Source organism: Crinia signifera, chromosome 7 (assembly GCF_055691185.1).
Source record: "Crinia signifera chromosome 7, ASM5569118v1, whole genome shotgun sequence".
Classification (NCBI taxonomy): domain Eukaryota; kingdom Metazoa; phylum Chordata; class Amphibia; order Anura; family Myobatrachidae; genus Crinia; species Crinia signifera.
In genome coordinates, this window is record NC_139223.1 from 139,567,154 (window position 1) to 139,578,967 (window position 11,814).

Here is an 11,814-nt window from a genome sequence, read left to right on the forward strand (position 1 = left end):
GGGGGCTGGCGCATGGTGATTTCAGTAGTTTTGTGTGAGACTTTCTGATTCTGCTCTCCTTAGCCTGCAACTATTATACTATTCCAAGCAATCCGGTTGGTCTGAAAAAGTCAGACACTTCGTGGTGTATAAATCCTGTAAGAAGTCTAATCCGATTTGCATTTGTAGCCTTCAAGATACACGCCATTACATTTGATTGAGTTCTGGGAAAGAGTCGGACGTTATAATGTCAAACTTCATGCAACTTTTTCCCGGCTGCTAAAATCAGCTCCTATTACATCCCAGCCAATATGCTTAATGATGTTTGTAGCCAGTTAACTTGTGTATAAGTGTCAGATGAATCTGAAGCTCCTGAAACACAAGGTAGACTATACAAGCTCTACGCTGATAATGCAATGGTTCAGATTTGTCACATGCAGGGCCGCCAAGAGAAATCCTGGGCCCCGGTACAACAACTTCCTGGGGCCCCCACAGACCTTGTTTCCCTGCATACTCTGCGGACCCGTTGTTACGCCACTGCACCCATTACATATTATACCACATGCCATAATGCTCATTACATATTATGTCACACATCGTAGTGGGAAGTACACATTATGGGATACACCGTAATACCTATTACATATTTTACCACATGCCATAATGCCCATTACACATTATTCCACACACCGTAATGCTCATTGCAAATTAATGGATTAACATGCTCATTGCCATGGGATTACCCTGCTCTGCCAGGAGTTACATGCTCTGCTAGGGGTTAACATGCTCATTGCCATGGATTTAAATGCTCTGCCATGGGTTACATGCTTTGCCAGGGGTTAACATGCTCGTTGTCATGGAGTTACAGTACATGCTCTGCCAGGGGTTACATGCTGACTTCCAGAGTCGGATCTCAGCCCCGGCAGCATGCAGGGAGGCAGCAGACACAGAGCAACCAACCACCCACCTTCCACCTTGGAACATAGTGAACTGGACATGGGTGGGGAACCAGGTCTGGGACTGCTGGGCTGGAGATATGGTACTGGCACCTGCTGCTGGTGGTTTGGGTGGGAATGTGGGGAGCGGTACGGGCTGGATTCTGCAGAGTGGGTGGTACTCAAGCGGGAGGTGGCCTGTCTCTCTGACCCAGTTCCTCAGACCCGGCGCACTCGCCACCAAATAAAAAGAAAAAAACTGTGTCCAGACCAGGGCCCCCCTGACAGGCCCAGGCCCGGGTAAACTGTACCTGCTCCCCCCCCCCCTTTCTCGGCACCCCTGGTCACATGGCCTCAACTCTGTGAGGTAGCAAAATTAACCACTGCACCATTTAGCCATACACAAACTAAGCTATGAAACTATATATTAATGCTGTAGAGTTTAATGAGCTTAAACTATTTATATTATTATTATTATTATTATTATTATTATTATTATTATTATTATTTGTAATGGCGTCATCCAATCAATTTGTTTTTGCTTTCTGATTTTAAAACCTGAAGTTTACTTCACTACATTATTGTCTGAGCAAACATTAGAGACTCTGTACAGATGCTTCACAAAATAGTTCTGGCATTTCTAGACAGGAAAAAAATATATAAATTTGCACTTTGGTTGACAGAAACACTGAAAGAAATACATTTTCCAAGTATAACACTAAAAAGATAGTTATAGAGAGCTGGTGACAAGCAACAGGATGTATAGAGGTTACGCACATATCGGAAGGCCGTCTGTCTTGATAAGTGCTAATGTTGAAGATCGTTGGAAGGAGTACACCATAAAATAAAGGTCACATAGTCCTGAGAGAGTGTTTCTCTTTGTTACTGGTGGATATAAATGTTGCCGCTAGTTAACCGGCTTCTCTAGAAAGCTTAGAAGCAGTATTTGGGAATCATGTGTTTATCTGTAGTTATAATATAACTGTAGATTATACCTGGTGGACACATAATAGCATCCAATCCAAATCTTACAAATGTCTTTACTATCTGTTCTTCTAGAATCTGGCAACTGTGCCAAGTTAAATTAGTCGAGAGAGAAAATAGGACTGATGCAAAGTGAATTCTGTCATTTCTCCCATATGTGGTACATTCAACCATGTATAGAGTTGCACACAGATGTACTGTCTCTATACATAGGGCAGTATTCAATGAGGCCAATTCGCCATGTTTCATGGCGAATTTGTGCTATTTTCACTTTGGTGATTTTTTGTGTCAGAAAGTGAATCACCCTATTCAACGTGCACTTTTCACCATCTACAAACAGTGAATGACGGACAATTCGCCGTCTGATAGTCTCTGCAATTCGCTGTGGTTTTTCAATGGGTTTTCAATGTGATTCGCCATGAGTGTATTCAATGAGAAAATGGCGAATTGCTTTCTAAGTGATTTTTGCTGTGTGTCACCATGTAGCAAACGCCATCTTTTCATGGTGAAGTGGAATGTGAACTTTTAAAATAATGTTTAAAAAAAAAATTGGTGTAAAAAAATCAGGAATTTTATTCTGTGAAGGGGCATGCTATTTTTATTCATGTGCTTACAGCACATGAATATATATTTAATTTAAAAATATATATATTTTTTGCACATAAAAGCCAGCAGGGGGGCGGGAGCCGAGAGCCGCTCATTACATATTCATATATTCACTGTTCCCAATCATTACATATGCACGATCAGGAGCAGGGTTAGCGGCTCGTACCTGGTCCCCTGCTAGCTCTCCCGGGGGGGCAGCTTGTGCTGCCTGGGTCCCGGGGAGCTCTCCTCCCACCCACATACATTCTGGGGCAGGCAGAGAGACTTCCATCTCCCTGCCTGCTGCCGTCCCCCGGCTCCCTGCAGTGTCCGCCGCAGGGGTTAACATTCGCCGTCAGGGGCAGCGAGCCCCTGCGGCATTGAATAGTGTGTCAGCGAGGGCTGACAGCGAAGGCTCCAGCCCTCCGGAACACGGCGACTGTGCGGCGAATCCTAAACAGGATTCGCTGCACATCTCAATTCTACATATTGAATACTGCCCATAGAGTGGGTTTGATACTCATCACTATCATCATCATCCCAATCCTTATCATCAATGTGAGTTTGCTTCAGCCCTATCTCTTTTGCAAGTTATCTACTTTAGAACAGGCTTTAATACATGCATGCACAACTCTGCATAAAACACAATTCCATGGACACACCCTCATAGACATTATCCAGAAGCGTATTTCAGATGCAATTGTGGATGAGCTCAAATTGCATACTGTATGTCTCTACAGGGCCCATAGTTGCATTGCACTTGTACTGAATAAATTACCCCACCACCAAAAGTTATAACTTTGCTGCTATAATGCTTTGGTTTCCATCATGGGGGATGAGCGGTGTTGGAGGAGGAGCTTAATCTGAGGCTTGCACAAGTGAAGAGGAGTGAGCACACAAAATTGAGCAGCAGTATTTAGTGTACTGTGCAGACCAGGATGACTCAATCAATTGTGGTGTGATGTGACTATGATGACAGATCAAGAGTGGCCACTGAGAGGCAAGGACTGGACATTGAGGATCAGTGCAAGCCAGAATGCTAATAAATAAAGAAGGAAAGTAAGTGAATGGACGCTGTGACTTTCTACAAAGCAGCAGTGGAGAGTCAAGCAGAAATAGAGACATAAGGAAGATTACCAGTGACATAGGGGGTTATTCTGGTTGATTTGCAAGGCTGCGAATTCAGATAAGACACCAGACAGCATAGCTGAGTGGCAATGAGGAAGAGGCTGATCTTCTCCATTATAACTTCCATTGGTAGATTGTTTTTTAAATAGCAACACTGCTTTTGGAGAAGTGTTGTTCATATTGTCAGTCTACCAAGACTGTTTATTTTTTCTCTTTTGTTTGTTTGTTGACTATTCTGACCTTTATTTGGTTTGACCCTGGGTAGTTAATGCATTAGTCCTTTGTCTGCTGTCTTCCATGAACCTGGAATGCTCCCAGTGTTGGACTGGAGCATGAAGGGCCCACTGAGGGAATTTACTGGTAGGGGCCCATGTTCAAGGGTGCAGCACGTCTTCAGAGGAGGTGTGGCTAACCATTAGAGAGTTCATGGTCTGGGCTCCAAGATAACTACAGTATACAGTATATAGTAAATACTGCTAGTGTGTGCATGATAATGTACCAGATTAATACCAGCAATGTACTGTAGACAGGACCAGCAACAGAAATCTTGAGGCTTGTTACACTAAATTTGTTGGGGCCCCCTGGATCCAACTAAACCTCCCCTCCTTCTCCCCATCTAGAGTACTCACCTATACATTCCTATACTGCAAGTGACAATACTTGTATAATGAGTATAAGAGGGTGGTCTGGTAAGTATTCTTACCTTCTCCCTGCCCCCCCCCCCCCTTCCCTTTTCAGCCTCCTAACCCACTTCATAGAAACTCCCCTCTAAAATGACACAACATTGCCCAGGAGACATGTCAGCGGGTTGAACCGGCTTTCTCCGATGTAGCTAAAAGCTTCTGTCGTGCTGTCCCAGCGTGACACAGGCTGAGAGCGTGATTGGGCGATGCGTCTCCATGGAGACACATAAGCCGAAGATGCTCTCAGCCTCTGTTGTGCTGGGACAGCGCAACAGAAGCTGTTAGCTACATCGGAGAAAGCCGGTTGTCCCCGCTGTCAGTGCGGGGGGAGATAGCTCCGCAGAAGGGAGACCAGCGCTGGATCCTGGATCGGTGAGTATATTGGTGTAAAATTGAGATGTGTGGATGTGTATGTAATAAAGTTTTACTTTTCTGTGTGTGTTTTTCTTTTAACATTCTTTTTACAGGTGGACTACAAGTCCCAGTGGGCCCATTAATGCCCCGCATGCTGGGACTTGTGGTTCTCCAAGTCCTAGCATGCGGGGGAGGTCTCCTGGCACTTGTAGTTCTCCTGTATTAAGCAATGTTAGGAATGTCACTTTAACCCTATCAGGCCGGCGTCCGATGGCCAGGGACGCCGGTGACAGCCCCGGGCTTCAGCCCTGGACGGGTGAAGCCTGGGGGGGGGCCCTTTATTGGGGGGGTCCCCACTCCTCCAGGTACCCCGTCCAAGGCTGACCAGCCATGGTGCTCATGGTACGGCTGGGGGCATGACACTGCCGGCTGTTGGAGCCCGGTGCTGGTTTCAAAATACGGGGGACCCCCAGATTTTTTGTCCCCCGTATTTTTGGAACCAGGTCCGGCTCAATTATGTACAGGAGGGGGGACCTCACGCCATTTTTTTTTTTTTACAGGTCTGTGATGGAGATTGGCATCAGGATGTCAGTGATCGACTTTCTATAGACTTTAGGGGTGGTGAGGGGATGGCAGCAGCCACCATTTCTAAAAATGGAGGCGTGGTGAAGGTGTTGTGGTGGAGATCTTTATAAGAGGATGGAGATTTCCTGACCTCTTTGTAGCAGATGTGGAAGCCAGACGATGGTGTCAGATATGATGCGATACTAGATGATCATAAGATGCTTCATTACCATATAAGAACTATTGCGGCTGCTTCTATGCAAGCAGAAGTAATAACTACTCAGCCCACATCTGTATAAGGTCCACAGTGCTACAGTACTATATGTCATGTGACATTTTTGTCCAGTGCAATTACTGCCCATCAGCTGCAATGGAAACTCAGGGGGTCAAGAGCGAACAGCGCATTTTTTTGCCTTCATGCTTTTATATATAAAGCTTCCAACTTTGTAGTCAAGCACCCAGATTGGTCTGGCAAACTCACAACCCTTTGTTGTCATTTTCAGGTATTTTCAGAACACATTTTTAGCCGCCTGCAATTAGGAACATAAAAAGACTAACTCTTACACTCTAAAGGTAATCATTTAACATCCTTACTTGTAGGTTTGATTTAATAATTTTATTATATTCTAATACCGTATAATCAACAATTTTCTACACATTTTATTAGGCTTTTCTTAAGCCAACCACAGTACATCATTACCTGCAATTATTCTACAATAGCACAGGGATTTTTACAATCATGGGAGTGATCCTGTTTAAGAATGTAACCACTCAAAACTACTAGGAAATCATTTCCTTTCTCTACATGAATTAGATGTTATTTGATAAATAATTCCGTTATTAGTTGTGGTGACCTTTATAGATGAGGTTTCATGGAGATAGATGATTACTATGCTGAACAGTGGTTGTCTAAAACTGCTCCATAGTGTTTCAGCTGTGCACTAATCCTAGACCACCTTGCTGATATATAATTACTTTATGTAACGTTACTATATTTATTTCCTTATAAAATATTTGACATAAGAAAAACTGTACTTATTTAATAATTTATTATGAAGTATTAATATGGAAATCTGCTTTTACGGAAAAGGGTTCCTGGGTAAATGATCCAATGGGGCCTATTTACCAAATAACAGTTTGGGGGTATTCCGCAATTATTAAGTATTTCTTGAATGATGAGGTCCATCCACTTCTGGCAGCAGAAGCAGCTCCAGATTTACCAAGCTCCGGAGTGCTGTGTGCATTAGCTGGTGTTGCTCATGGGCTTCCTACACAGGGCCGGCGCCACCACTGGAGAGCGGAAGATGGAGCAGGTGCACACCCCCCCTCCCTGGATGGTATGGAGCAGGTGTCCCCCCCACCCTGGATGGTATGGAGCAGGTGAGTGGCAACTTCGCGGTCGCCACCGCATTGCCCAACCCCCCGCCCCCCAGAAGGATACCCTGGAGTGACAGGCTGGGGTGACACCCGTGGTGCACACCACACACTGCGTGCAGCGTGCCCTGCCCTCCTGCTGTGTGGACCTGACAGCAGGATGTGGTATGGAGGTGAGCCAAGCGCTACCTAATCCCCCACACACACACACCTGGGGCGCTCCGGCGCCTTGCACCGGCCCTGTTCCTACCACCAAAATTCCAGTGAGAGAGTTCAAAAGAAGCCTTTCCTAGCAATGGGCGTCGCACATGTGCAGTAGCGCTGCATGGGTATAACAGAGAAGTTAAATTATTATGATAATTTTATGTGTTGCACATAACAGGGACTGACTCCTGCTATAGAACCTTATTCTTATTGACTCGCAATGCTGTGAAATTTGCAGCCTTGCAAGTCCATCAGATGCCGGCCACACCCCCCCCCCCATCGCACAAGTGACCCCCCCGCACGCCTTTCGAATGGATGATTTACATATTATTATTATTATTATTATTATTATTATTATTATTATTATTATTATTATAACTTTATTTATAAGGTGCCACAAGTGTTTCGCAGTGCAGTACAAAGGAGCAATACAGGGAAACAAAGGCATAACATTGAATAAATAACAAAAATAGAGTACAAATAAAGAGCGCCACAGTACAATACACATTACAGCTTAAATATAAGCAGTGAGGACTCAATCAACATACATCTAGAGGCTTGAGGCCAATGATGGAGATGAGTGTGCGGATGAAGATGGTCACTGAGTATGGGAGAGCTGTGAGTGAAATATGAAGAGAAGAGGCTATGACAAAAGGAGGGAAGAGGGCCCTGCTCGGAGGAGCTTACAATCTAGTAGGAAGGGGAGACACACATATTACAAGAGGTGCAAGCAAGTGGGTGGTGGCTAGATAGCAGGATGTAAACAGGCAAGGGGTCGGAGAATCAGCCATTCGCAGGCGGGGAGAAATCATTCGACATCTATATGGTGTCTCTAAACTGCGGGCACCCTGTGTGAGGACAGGGCGGGCAGCTGACATCCGGTGTCCACACCCACATCATGGCCTCATTAGCATGAGAATGCCCAGCATTCTCATGGGAACGCCCATGAAACGCTGGGTGTTCCCATATGGGGATGGAGCTGCCCGGCGCCCCCCACCTTTCTCCAACCCCCCGCCCACTGTGTAGGGTGTGTGCGCCTGGTGCTGCACATGCGCAGAAATGCATCTGCGCATGCGAATCAATTCTAATAAGGTCCATAGTCCCCGTCTCTGCAAGTGATTGATAATAGATTTGGACGATCCATAACACATGCCAGCAAAACTGGGGTCATTGAAAATTGTCTGCATGCTCATTACAAATATGTTTTTTTCCACAAATGAACTGTAAAATAAAGCTTATTTTATGTGTGGTGCACCGGAATATAAGGGAGGAATTCGCCTCTTACCTCGCGTCTTCGGGGCGCTCCAGGTCCGTCGGATCTCTTGTTTTCCGGGTGGGCAGTAGACGACTCTTCAATGAAAGGGACACTTGTTGATGGATTAACTCAGGTTTATTGCAGGGATGGAGGTAAACGTTACCCACCGACCCTCTCGAGCCACAATAGTGCAACCGTGAAAACACAGCAGTACACAACAATAATTATTCAAGTAGCGGTTATCACTGGACACCAAATAAACATAAGTACTACCATACACTATCTCTCTGACTAATTAGTGCACAGTATCGACTGACTCCAACCTGGCCAGCAGTATTGGCAACAGTACTAGTTTGGGGTAGGTTCACTCCCCCAAGTCCGAGCTGGCCTCGGGCATTTCTTACGTTACGAATACCGGCCGGTGTGCTATGGGGCGAAACACCCCCGCTTTATTATGAACTAATGGATCGCCACACCGCGCCCGTACTGTTAACTCAGAAGTGCGCTATACACTTCACCCTTCAACTAAACTTCACAGTACATAAAGGTAACAGTAAACATTTATCAAATCACCCAACACGCCGACATGGTTTGCATACCAATACGATTCCCCGGGGTCACCCACAATAGTGTAACCTGTAATATATGTCAGTCCATCCTGGTATTGAGTCCCTGACAGAATACCAATGTCCCAGAGAGTTCCGGAGAATAAGGCTTACGGTAAGTCCTGGGAAAGTGTCTCCTTTGTCACCTAGCATGCAACTTACAAGGGCGGCCACAAGATGGGACTGTTCCTTTTCTAACGTCCAGATGAACCAAATGTTAATGCTGGGGGAGGAAAGTTAGTTCAAGATAGAAGTTGTGACTCCACGGAGAGGATCCGGGTCCCTTGGGATCTCCCTCAAAGTTTCCAGTACCCCTGAATAAATCCCAGGTGAACGGTGGGGGTTTTCCTTAATAAACTGTCCCCCTCCCTCTACAGGTGGGGGAGCACTGGGTTGAGTTGCTGGGCAATTAGTTGCTGGGGATGACTGCGCTGTGCTGGCTGTGACCGGGCTAGCCTGGGAAGGGGGGTACCTGGCTTCAGGATACAGTTGCAGGCTCCCGCCCGTCACGATCGGCGTCTCGGCTTCCCGCTCTGCAGGGGTCTCTGCTGGGCCTTGTCCTCTTCACCGGGGCACACTAGTGGGGGCGCCGCAGGCGCAGCGTTGCCCCACTCAGCGGCTCCACCGGCTCTTTCACTGCAGGCTGGGTGACTGCGGCAGCAGTCCCTCTGCTGGGCTCCCCTGCGGGCTGGCGGTGCGATGGCAGTGACACCGCCGGGCAGGGCGCGTCGCCGTCCTCCTCTGCGTCGTCGGCTCTGTGACGCGGCCGAGGCTGGGACTCTGCGGCTGGTCTCCCGTCACTCTGTTCACTCGCGGGTCCCGGCCGGCTTCTCCTCCGCTTCTGCTCTCCCTCTGGCGCCGCTGTCGGGTCTCCCTCTTCACCCACGCTGTCCCGGCGCGCTGCTGTTCTCTCCTCCTTCCTGGCAGTCACCGCTCCTTTCCGCTCGCCAGCCGCTGTCGCCTCCTACTCTCTCCGCCCATCACACACTTTGGGCGCGAAGCTCTGGGTGCAGGGTTAACCCCTAACGTCCCGGGCGTTAACCCCTGCACTGCAGAGAAGTCTTGGGGCACCACATATGGAAAAAAAATCATTTCGGCCCAGGACAGTTTCAGGAACCCAATTCCCGATTATGTCTTATTTAATGAGAAGTTCAGGAGCTTCCTACTTCTTTCCAGTGAATAATGGCACTGAGTATATTTATTTGTTTTAAACAAATAAAATAAGAATAGTTATATGCACAAAAGTATTGATAGATATCCATTCTGACGTTGTAAACAACATTAAAAATAGTTTTGTGCACATATACTGTATAAGTCCTTCTACTGTCTTTTACCTTTTCCTTCAGAGCTCCAGTCGATATTTTTTTCTCTTGAAGACGGCTCTTTCCTGTGCAGCCAGGGCCGGCAACAGAAATCTTAGGGCATGGAACACTAATTTCTCAGAGGCCCCCCAACACCGAAAGCGGATTGTTATTAAATTGCATATTGAATGTATTTTTTTATTGATAGAAATAAACAGATAATTAATATTCACAATGCAATATAATAGGGAAGGGCAGATGGGAGCGCACAGCATTGTGCGTTGTGTGGTTTGGTGTGTTGTGTTATTAAACTCATTAGTACGGGTAGCCAGACAGGTGATTAGGCAGTCATGCTTACAGACCCTGAGTTTCTCAAAGCTTTGGGGCCCCTCAACTGGTCGGGGCCCGGTATGAGTGTCCCCTTTGACCCCCCCTGTCGCCTGCCCTGTGTGCAGCCTCCAAAAGTAATCTGCAATCATCATGATGTTCAACCTACCCTGGTGTCTGTGTTCTTTCACTTTGATATCTTGATGCAATCTTTCTTATACTCTTCACTTACAGCAGGCATGTCCAACGTTGGCCCTCCAGATGTTTTGAAACTACACATCCCAGCATGCTTTGCAATAGTTTTAGCATTCTCTAATAGCAAAACTGTGGCAAAGCATGCTGGGATTTGTAGTTTCACAACATCTGGAGGGCCAACGTTGGACATGTCTGACTTACAGCATCAAGATTTTTGAGAAAACAGTCCTATGCCCAGGGCCAGATTTGTCACTAGGTCCAGCGGCAGCTGTCAGACTGCATCTGCCAGTCTTAGTCAGGAGCAGATTGGGACTACAATCCTGCCCGGGAAAAAAACTTTTGCAGCAGGCCGGGGGGATGCGGTGCTGGCGGTGGCGGCAGCCCGGGGAGAGGTGCTGGCAGCGGGGGGGGTATGTAATTGGGGAGGGGGGGCGGGGTTCTATGTAATGCGGGGATGCAGGGGCAGCCGCTGATGTAGTGCCGGGGGAGCTGGGCGGCGGCCGTGCTTTTAATGCGGGTGGGGGGGCTCACCTGCTCCTTTCTGCTGCCTCCAGGGAACGGGAGCTGGGAGCCCGCTCCCGCCACACATGAAGGTACATGGGAGGTGCTGTGCGCTATCGTACATGCGCAGCAGCCATCCCGTGGCCATTTTGGATGTGGGCAAAGTGCCCAGACAGTCCAGGGGGGAGCGTGGCCGGCCCGTTTTATTGAGTTATGGGCTGGCCCACCGGGAACTGGCCCGGTTTCCCGGTGGGCCAATCCGCCCCTGGTCTGAGTCACTGACTTTTTTTATGTGCATGGCTGAGCAGGCAGCGTTGAGTGAAGAGTGCCACCACTGACGACATGATTCATGGGGCCGCCGTCACTCGTCAATCATTGTTGCCTGCTCGACCATGCACATATTAAGAGTCACATGAATCACAGTCCCACATCCCTGAGGCTCACTGGCTCAGGCTGAGCTAAACCATTGCCTCCCATTCGATACACTATACATACACCCTATTTGCTGCTGTGTATAGAATGGTCGCGCAAAGGTGGGGACAACTGAGCCAAGCTGCCGAGTGGCGCGCTTGAGCTCAGTGTGTTGTTCCTCCCTCCCTTGCTCCAAGTCAAGTGCAGACTGATGTGTGTAACGTCATCATGCCACATACCTGATAGGAGGGCAGCCAAAAATGTTATGCCTATGGCACCTATTATAACCACTAATTAGCCAACCCCACCAATTCCCCTATAGCTCATATGTGCTCACTTTTTGGCCACTTCCTACGGAGGCAGAGGGCGGGTCTCTACAAAATGAGGGTCATCTGGGGACATGGAGACATGTTATGCAATGCCTACAAT